The following is a 10,000-nucleotide window of genomic DNA, read 5'->3' as shown; positions in this document are numbered from 1 at the left end:
TTCCTTCTTCCCACGCAGGCCATTCTTCCTTAAGTGTACGTCTGTCTCCTTTGTATTTGTATACCTGTCACTTTGTCTCGAGTGAGTGATTGACTGACTGGGTGTGTACACGGATGAAAGAGTGAGTACGAGAGTGCATGAATAGAAAATATACAAATGAGTAAGTGAGAATGAGTGAGTGAATGGTGGGTATACGGATGAGTGAGTCAGCGAATCAGTGAATGAGTAGTGAATAAATGAGTGAGTGGATGAGTGAGGTGGTGGGAGGCAATTAACTGAGTGGGTGAGTGGTGAGTGGGTGAGTGAAACAGGAACTCACAGTGACGTTTGCTTTCACTTATTTCACTCCAGTCAATCCATGTCAATCAGTCAGCCAGTCAATCGGTAAGTTAGTCATCCGATCCTGTGTCACTTGATCAGGTAAGTCCACCTTCCCCTTGGCTCTGTTTCAAGGCACTGTGGTCTGGCTGTCCATCAGGCATATAGTCAGTAAGTTGGTTTGCTTTATTAAGTTTGAAATAACTCAATTCAGTCACTAAGTTGGGCAGTCACTCAGTACGACAAGCAGTTAATCGGAACAGTTGTCTCTTTGCCAGTCAATCAGCAGGAAAGTCAAATCAGTTGGTCAGACAAGCCAGGATGAGTATTTCAAATGACCACTCAGCTCTCTCATCACCGGCGTGTGATGGCACTGCGAGACAAAGGCTTCTCCCAACTGTTAAAGGACATTACACCACATCACACACAACGCTGGCTTGATGCATCTTAGCGTGGAGCACATTTGGTATGATTCCTCTCGTGAACCTGCCTAGTGTGTTTGCACCGGTCTAGTTTACTTCCTTTAATCACTGCTATGCTCACCTCCCCACCACTCCAAGGCACAGTGGCGTTCCGGTGAAAATGTTAAGGCTTACGTTAATAAACAACCTGATGAATTTATAGAAAATTGAAGCATTTATTCAGAAACTCGTACAAGTGAATTCCTTGCAGATTGTGGGTGAAAAGGAGGTTTACCTGATACTCTCTTCCCACATGTTGTGAAAGGCAACAATGCGTGGCCTCGGTGGAGTGTGAGGCAGTGTTCCATTCCAGTGCGTGGAGAACCTATCTTTCTCTTCCGCCTGATTGGTACAAAAACACTTAGCACGAGCGTGATAATCCAAGAAAGACGACCAACAGTTCCCAAAAATTTTCAAGGTAATTTTCCGCGGTATTATGAGTCTTAGTGCAAAAAAAAATCGATACCAGATTCATAAAGAGGAGAAAGATGAACACAATTTTGCATTCAGAAATTATCCTCCAATACCCAAGAGTTCCGGTGTAATCGGCAGGTCAAGTTTAGCAAATCACAGCCAAAACTCAACTTTAATCATCAGTGCTGGCAAAAGCTCAAACACATGACAAAAATCTGCACATTGATAATAATTTTCTGTTTATGTCCTTAATTACAATATATTACGTGAAGACTTTTGCAATGTTACATGTAATAAATATTGTACGAAAAGAGAATGGTATGTACCTATTGTACTCTTGTTAGCTCACAATATATTCTTAAAGAAATTCTGAACTTTTGAACACCAGTTATATGCATACCTATTGTGGTTTGTTAGCACAATTAAACTCCACTTCTTTATATCAGAACATGTATTACAATATAACTCGTATATCTAGAGTGTGATATAAGGAGTAAAATTAAGCTCATTGTAATCATGAATTGCACAGTTGATATCTTTGGAGACACTCACTGGGACTCAGCATTTCTTGACATCAGCCGACAGCGGCTCACATCGCCTCAAGTCACGAGACAGTCGGCCAGAAAAAAAATGTATTACGTCTTTCATCATTCTAGCAAATTCAAATAAGTTTTCTGTGCGAGGACACGTGCCCCTCACCACTGTTCTTGGATACAGCAATGGTAAATGTTTCCCATAACAAGATAAATAACGCGTGCTCTAGTCTAACCTTCTTTACATTCATCATCCTTTTAGAAGACAAGAAACACGAGTTTAAACAAGTGCGACATCACGAAAAGAGTCACAACGGAAGCGTCACCGCAAAGGCTGTGCTTCTAAGCAGACACCGCCACCATCGTACTGGACAAAGTTTCACGAGTATTCTTAAGTGATGCACCGCCACGCCACAGCACCAAAGCAATCCCTTTTATCTGATTCAAGAGATGCATTATAAGAAGGGTTCAGGGAGGGTACGCCACGTCAACACACGCCAAGGTTGCGGCGAAGAAAAAGGAACAGATAAGCAGCCATGAGGCGACGTGGCGGCAGACACTACACTAGGAGAAAACACGTCCGGGTCTCTCTCTCTCTCTCTCTCTCTCTCTCTCTCTCTCTCTCTCTCTCTCTCTCTCTCTCTCTCTCTCTCCTTTGTTTTCATACTAGCTTCCACCCGTCTTTCCCCTAACACAACACACACACAAACACACACACACACACACACACACACTCCTTCGCCATCTCCTTCCCTCTCGCATCACAACACCGCCCTCTCGACTCCCCTCACCTCAGCCTGCCTTTCTGAACCCTCTCGCCCCTTCTTCACTCCCCTCCGCAGATTATTCGCGTCCGGTTTTCCTTCATTCCTTGTTACGTTGGCTATTTGGCCTTGCCCGTCGAGCGGCAGCAGCAGCGGGGATGAGCGAGCAAACGAGGACGCGCAGATGAAGAGAAGGACGGGGAAAAAGGAACTAACACGGCGAAAACAAGGAAGGACGAGGACGAACAAACAAGAGGCCGGTGACGAAGGCGAGGCGGAACAGAAGGGGTGAGAGGTACACGTATAAGGAAACATGGTACGACCTAACATGCTCTCCTATGCCCGCCCCTCCCCACCTCCTCCTTGCTCGCTCATTCCCACTCTAAATTACTTTCCTCTCCCTTCGCATAAGCTGAGACATGAAGTTTCTACAGATGATAGGCCTTAAGGGAGTTCTGTTTTTTTTTTTTTCTTTTTCGAGTGTGAGTGACAGGGCATGAGTTTTGAGAGCGAGCAGAAAAATGTATGGTGTCATGTTTACTTTTCCTTTTTTCCTACTTTTCCCTTATTTCTCTTCGTTTTTTTTCCTATTCCCCCTTTTTTTTCCTCCTCCTCCTCCTCTTCCTATGCTTTCCTGCTTTAAATCTTTCCTCCATCTTTCCTTTGTCTATCATCAGTGTTTTTTTCCTCCTTTCTGCTTTTCACTTTCCTTTTTTCCGCTGCTGTCACATTCTTTTCATTTAGTCTTTTGTTTCTTTTTCACCTTTTCCCTCTCCTTTCCTTCACACTTCTCTATACTTTCCTTCTTCCTCAATTTCTACCTCCTCCATTTACAACATTTACCTCTCCAGCCTATTTCCACATTTCCCTTTCTTTTCAATCATCTCTCCTATTCCTCCAACATTCATTTTTACCTCAACCCTCTTTTCCCTTTAATTTCCTTGCATTTTCCCCTCAATCAAATTTCTTTTTCATTATCCGTCGTATTCTTCCCGTGGCGTCGCTTTTCATTTCCTTTCTCCTCTGCGCGGTACGAGTTGGAATCCTCTCCCGCCCCTCCTTCCATCCCCGGGGTCTCGTCTGGCTATAAATAAAATGTTGGCTTGTCAGTGCGAGTCTCTGTTTACACGCAGCGCGGAGAGCAAGCAAGGGAGTGTTTACAGGGACAACAAATCATCCTGCGAGAGAAACGAGAAACAGCCATCTGGTGCCCGCCTGGTGTTTTGCGGTCATACTACATCCGCTGCCTCTGCTTGCCTGCTTGCTTGCCCGTGCTCCAAAACCCGCCTTTTGCTGAGGGGAGAGAGTGAGTTGTGGCTGTATGTGTGTGTGTGTGTGTGTGTGTGTGTGTGTGTGTGTGTGTGTGTATAGGTATGTGTGTGTGTGTATAGGTATGTGTGTGTGTGTGTGTGTGTGTGTGTGTGTGTGTGTGTGTGTGTGTGTGTGTGTGTGTGTGTTGAGGGGAAGGAGTGAGGTGAGGACTGTTAATGTTTGCTTTTGCTGCGATAGTTGGTGTGTGATAGTGTGCTTGTGGTAGCGGTGGTGATGGTATATACTACTACTACTACTACGTGGTGTTGATTCTTGTAGTGACTGTGATGGTGTCGGTGGTGGTGATGGTGCTCTTAGTATATACGTACATACTACGTGGTGCTGATGGTTGTGGTGGCTGTTTTGATGTTTGTTGTGGTAGAAGAAGTATCAGTGGTAGTGGTAATGGTAATGGTTTTGGTGGTGGTTAGAGGGGTAATAACAGTGATTATATCTTCTTTTTTTTTTTTCGTTCTCTGGTGCTCTACTTTTCGTGTGGTTTCTTAACGTAATGACTCGAGCAGAAGAGGAAAAAAGTGGGATTGGGGAGAAGCGAGAAGTAATAAAGTAGGAAGGACGAGAAGGAGGAGGAGGAGGAGGACTGGCGTGATGAGAGAGATGGAACTGACACGAGGAAGGGTGCTTGACACGATGGAACCAGGGAAGTGATTTTCTCTGTTTGTGATTGTTAGAATACACGTAAAAGGCCCATTCACACACATCAGTGACGTATCAGTGCCGTGTCAGTTCAGTGTCAGTGAAATCCATGACGTTTCAGTGACGTCTGTTCACACACATTCGTACTGCCTTAAATCAGTGGTTTTCAAGATGACAAAGTTTTCACACGTGGAATTGGCAATGGTTGCTATAATTCTTGATGAAGAGGAAGTGGCTGAGCATAAGATGAGGGAAAGAAAGTGGGTACATGAAACGTGGAAGAGGGAAAGTGAAGGAGAGTTTGTTACTCGGTACAAATTCGTTGATGGAACAAAATATTTCCAAATACGTTGTTTGAGATTGCTGTCCATATACGAGTACTTTGGCTTTGACAAATCATGCAGAACGGGATGATTCCGAACCGATTCTATATAAGTAATTCATCATTCTTGTGGACAAACTCACAGCACTCGTCCGGCGTCCTTGAAAAACTGAAAAATATCGATGGCGATGACAGTCAACTTCTCGGAATTGAGGCGGAACTGACACGGAGAGTCAAAACACGGCACTGCGCCGGACATGTGTGAATGCGTCAGCGGAATTCAAAGTAACGATATTTTTTTTTTTCACTGACACCGAAGGACTGAGCGGACACGGCACTGATACGCCCCTGATGTGTGTGAATGGGCCTTAAAGCAGGGAATACTGGTAGCATTTCTTTACAACTACTGCTCCAACTCTTCTTACTGAAAAATCTACCTCTTCTGCTCCAACAAGCTTGGGGACACGTGAGAATGCGAGGTTTTGGGTAACGCAAAAAGGTCTATGGGAAGAAGTAATCGTTTTTCAGAAATTGTTGGCCTAGAGAACAAAAATCAATAAAACACAAGCTCCCTAATCTAACCTAACGGAAGGACTGCGCCCCCGTCGAATCCGCCTATCCGAATCCAGCTATTTTGGTGAATAAATGACTACATAACACCAAAGGAGCCCCAATTTACAAACACATTTTTTTTCTCAGGTAAATTTTTTATAAGTAATGGTGTGAGCCTCGTGACAGCAGGATACTGGAGTGAGAGTAAGGAACGTGAATACAGCTATAAAATTAGAGTGGTGTGATAGCTATGTGACTACAATAACTTAAATAAAAATCTAATAAATGTGTATTTCAATGTGAATAATTTCTCAAGTTATTGCAATGTTGATGTGAATAGTGTAGTAAAGTAATCAAGAACCCGGGTCAGTCTGGGTTTAGTCAAAGCTTTAGTTGGGTATGAAAAATAAACACGAGTCTGCGCTGATCACGAACCTTCAGCCAAGCAGTAGTCAGGTTGCTAGTGCCGACGGAACAGGAAGCTTTAAGAGGTTAGATAAATCTATGGATTGGGATGATAGGTGAATACAGACATGCATGATTAAGAGCCGTAGTTGAGCGTAACTGCAGAAGAATAAATCTCATCCAGACAGTGAGTTACGAGAGAAAATTACACTTATGGACTGGTACAGGTGGATAGGTGTATACAGATATAGGTATGTTTTATAAAGAGCGTGCCAAGTGTGGACCTACTGACTTATTCCAGCTTTCATTGTGGTGTAAAATTCTTCAGATTCTCGCTTTGTTTTTCCTTCCCCCTTCGATGGTGACGCAGAAATAGGATAGACTTAAGGGACTCACATGCACAACAAATACACAGGAAAGGATGTTGCTGTAACCACGTGTGGCATGACAAACACACCGAGGTAAGTATAATGTCAGGAAGAGATAGATTTTCAAACGACATTTTCTTCTAATTCTCCTCCTCTTCCTCTCCTTGCCTTCCATGAAACCCTGGCCATTCCCTCGCATGTAAGTGATATATTTAGTCTCCTTCCTCCTCCTCCTCCTCCTCCTCCTCCTCCTCCTCCTCCTCTTTCTCCTCCTCCTCCTCCTCTCTCTCCTCCTCCTCCTCCCAACTCCTCTTCCTCCTCCCCCCTTCAAAGCTTAAGACTAATTGCTCAGGCTTGACACACTTTCACAAATGCTGACGGATGTGTCCGAGATAGAGGAAGAAGAGGAGGAGTAAGAGGAAGAGGAGGAGTAAGAGGAAGAGGAAGAGGAGGAAGAGGAGGAAGAGAGGAAAGAGGGGGAAAAGAAAGAGGACGAGTAGATGAAGGTGGTGATAGAGGTGATGAGTGATGAAGATGACCAAAACGAGAAGGGCGTGGAGGAGGAGAAGGATGATGGCGTTGACAAAGGGTGAAAGAGAAGAGAGAAGAAAGAGGACGAAGAGGATGGGAATGAACTGTACAAGAAAAGGGAGAAGAGAAGAACATTGGTGTATTTTGTAACGCTTCATGGATTTAAGGGCTGTTTACACATTTCCCTTTAAGTCTCTCTCTCTCTCTCTCTCTCTCTCTCTCTCTTGATGAGATGGTAATGCTAAAGGAAAACAAAAGAGGAATGTAAAGGAGTATGCGCACACACACACACACACACACACACACACACACACACACACACACACACACACACACACACACATGACCTGCCTTGGCTTCAAAACGTAATTAATACCAAAGGAGAGAAAGGCTGACGAGAAGAAGAAAAAATGCGAAATTTCTTTTAGCCGACATCGTTTGACTTGCACGAATTACTGGGTTTTTTCTCCTTCTTCTTCTTCTTCTCCTCCTCCTCCTCCTCCTCCTCCTCCTCCTCCTCCTCCTCCTCTTACTCCTCCTTCTCCTCCTCCTCCTCCTCCTCGTTCTCCTCCTCTTCCTTTTCCTCCTCCTCCTCCTCCAGCAGCAGGTAACTAGGTCGCTGTAGCTTATTAGATGAAAAGTACATATTGTCGCCATTATTTTTATGTGTGCAGGAGTGTGATTAACTGCCTTGCTTGCCTTCTCTCTCTCTCTCTCTCTCTCTCTCTCTCTCTCTCTCTCTCTCTCTCTCTCTCTCTCTCTCTCTCTCTCTCTCTCTCTCTCTCTCTGTCTCTCATCCACCGACACTCTTCTTCAATCCACGCAGCCCTCCGCCTCCCATCCTTTCCTCCATCCCTCTCCATCGCCATCTCCTCCTACACCCTATACACGTAAGCCCATCCACTAACACCCCTTCTGGCCTCTCTAAATCCCCTTATGGCTGTAATCCCCTCAGTTATACAGGTTTCAATAGCACGCATGAACCGCACCCGTAACCGGACCCGGGATGCTTCACTTTACGGCCGTAGATTCATTTTCGGATGGGTATAGCGGTGCCTTCGCTCTGTGTGGCTTTGTGGGTTCGACGGCGCGTTACTGCGGGTGTTCAGTTGCCCGTCTAGCGAACTGTGGGGTGCTTGTCTCTGTGCAGGTACCTGGGGTGGATGGATGTTGTGTGTTAGGGGAGGGATGGTTGTGTGTGTGTGTGTGTGGGGGGGGGGGATACGGTGGGGGTGGATAGAAGAAGAAGAAGAAGAAGAAGAAGAAGAAGAAGAAGAAGAAGAAGAAGAAGAAGAAGAAGAAGAAGAAGAAGAAGAAGAAGAAGAAGAAGAAGAAGAAGAAGAAGAAGAAGAAGAAGAAGAAGAAGAAGAAGAAGAAGAAGAAGAAGAAGAAGAAGAAGAAGAAGAAGAAGAAGAAGAAGAAGAAGAAGAAGAAGAAGAAGAAGAAGAAGAAGAAGAAGAAGAAGAAGAAGAAGAAGAAGAAGAAGAAGAAGAAGAAGAAGAAGAAGAAGAAGAAGAAGAAGAAGAAGAAGAAGAAGAAGAAGAAGAAGAAGAAGAAGAAGAAGAAGAAGAAGAAGAAGAAGAAGAAGAAGAAGAAGGAGGAGGAGGAGGAGGAGGAGGAGGAGGAGGAGGAGGAGGAGGAGGAGGAGGAGGAGGAGGAGGAGGAGGAGAAAAAGGGAGGAAAAAACAAGAGCAAGAACAAAAACAAAAGAGCGAGGATTGTGCAGGTGAGTGAATGAATCTCTCTCTCTCTCTCTCTCTCTCTCTCTCTCTCTCTCTCTCTCTCTCTCTCTCTCTCTCTCTCTCTCTCTCTCTCTCTCTCTCTTCCTACGTCCACTTCCTTGTTAGTTTTTTATCTGTACTATTTATATTACAAGTAAAATAATTTTCCTTTCCTCGTCAGTCTCTCAATCTCCCTCTCCTCCTCCCCTTCCTCCTCCTCCTTCTCCAACGCCACTACTCTTTCCTCAATCAGTGGCGGGAAGTCGAAAATTAACCCTTCTCTATCTCTCTCCCTTCCTCCTTTGCAGAAAAAGAGGGAAAAATGTAATCTCTTTTCCCTTAACAAACTTCCCTTCACTCGAAGTCTTTGTTTCCCATCGATACTTAAGCTCCAAAGTTATCTATAGAGGAGGAGGTGGAGGAGGAGAAGGGAGGAGGAGGAGGAGGAGGAGGATGAGAGGCAAGAGAGGCAGGAGGAGGTAGAGGGGTGGGTGGTAGGGCCTTGGAAGTGAGGATGGTATAAGAGGAAGAACAGTGTAAGGAAAAGGGAAGAGAAGAAGATGCTAAGAAAAATGAGACAGGTAGAGACAGAAAACTGCGCGAGGATGAGAAGGAAAGAAGCAGGTGTTGTGTGAGTGTGTGTGTGTGTGTGTGTGTGTGTGTGTGTGTGTGTGTGTGTGTGTGTGTGTGTGTGTGTGTGTGTGTGTGTCTGTCGTAGAAGAATTAGAGGAATGAAGAAAGGGATAACAAAAAGGTAGGAGGAGGAGGAGGAGGAGGAGGAGGACCGAAGAGAGAGATGGTTCCTGTGAGGAAATGCGGAGATGAAGAAGAGGAGATGGGAGGGGTAAGAAAGATGAGGTGGGAGGAGAGGAAATGAAGGAGAACATCACACGAAGTAGAAGAAAGGAAGAGGAGGAGGAGGAGGAATACAAAGGAAAGCCAAACAGCAACAGACCTTTTGGTTCTTGCAAGGCTGTTTGGTCACTATTTCTAACTAGCTACAGGGAAGAGAGACAGGAAAGCACAGCAGAAGGCTCCTCCCCACACACCACTCCCTCCAGCTTGCCCTGGCATGAAAATAGTTGGGAAAAGTACCATGCAGTAAGGAAAAACTGACGTGGAATTTTTGATAGGAAAGGATGAAAGGAAGTTCTACTATTCACCCTATGGTGAACTCTATACGTCTATCTGAAAATGAACACAATTTATAATAAAATTGGTGTCTGTAAAATAAAAGTGTTATATCAGTGAATTTAGTAATTATTAAGACATGAAGAGAAGAGGAGGAGGAGGAGGAGGAGGAGGAGGAAAGATATGGAGGAAGACGTCGGTTGTTCAGTACCGGTAGACTAAAAGAAAGCAAAGAAAATGAAGGAAAGAAAAGAAAATGAAGGTAAAGTTGGTGTAGGCAAAAATGTGAAGAATACGGAAAGGGAAGGAGGAGAAAGGAAGATGAGGGGAGAGGAAAGGAGATGAGGTGAAGGAGTAGAGGAAGTGGAGACGAATGGAGAATGAAATGAAGGGGAAAAGGGTGAGAGCAGGAGGTGAAAATGGTGGTATTGAAAGATAAGTAAAAGGGAAGAGACGAAAAGGAGAGGGAGAGAGAGAAGAATGAAAAAAAATGCGAAATGAAGAATTTTGTT

General features: G+C 44.6%; 2 long non-coding RNA genes across 3 annotated transcripts in view; one reads left to right on the top strand and one right to left on the bottom strand.

Annotated features, from left to right (window-relative positions):
* The window catches only part of LOC135112794 (uncharacterized), a 7,160-nt gene extending 5,019 nt beyond the window's left edge, over nt 1-2,141 (bottom strand). The window contains exon 1 of the long non-coding RNA XR_010274563.1: nt 2,095-2,141. This is a non-coding gene — a long non-coding RNA (uncharacterized LOC135112794). The remainder of the gene's footprint in view (nt 1-2,094) is intronic.
* A 1,330-nt stretch (nt 2,142-3,471) lies between these two features.
* LOC135112787 (uncharacterized) overlaps nt 3,472-10,000 on the top strand; it is a 26,901-nt gene continuing 20,372 nt past the window's right edge. The window contains exon 1 of one of the 2 annotated variants that reach the window (XR_010274562.1): nt 3,472-3,796. This is a non-coding gene — a long non-coding RNA (uncharacterized LOC135112787). The remainder of the gene's footprint in view (nt 3,797-10,000) is intronic. The other variant, XR_010274560.1, reaches the window with a different exon arrangement.

The sequence above is a fragment of the Scylla paramamosain genome, chromosome 2 (genome assembly GCF_035594125.1).
Source record: "Scylla paramamosain isolate STU-SP2022 chromosome 2, ASM3559412v1, whole genome shotgun sequence".
Lineage (NCBI taxonomy): Eukaryota > Metazoa > Arthropoda > Malacostraca > Decapoda > Portunidae > Scylla > Scylla paramamosain.
This window is presented reverse-complemented; position numbering and strand designations above follow the sequence as displayed.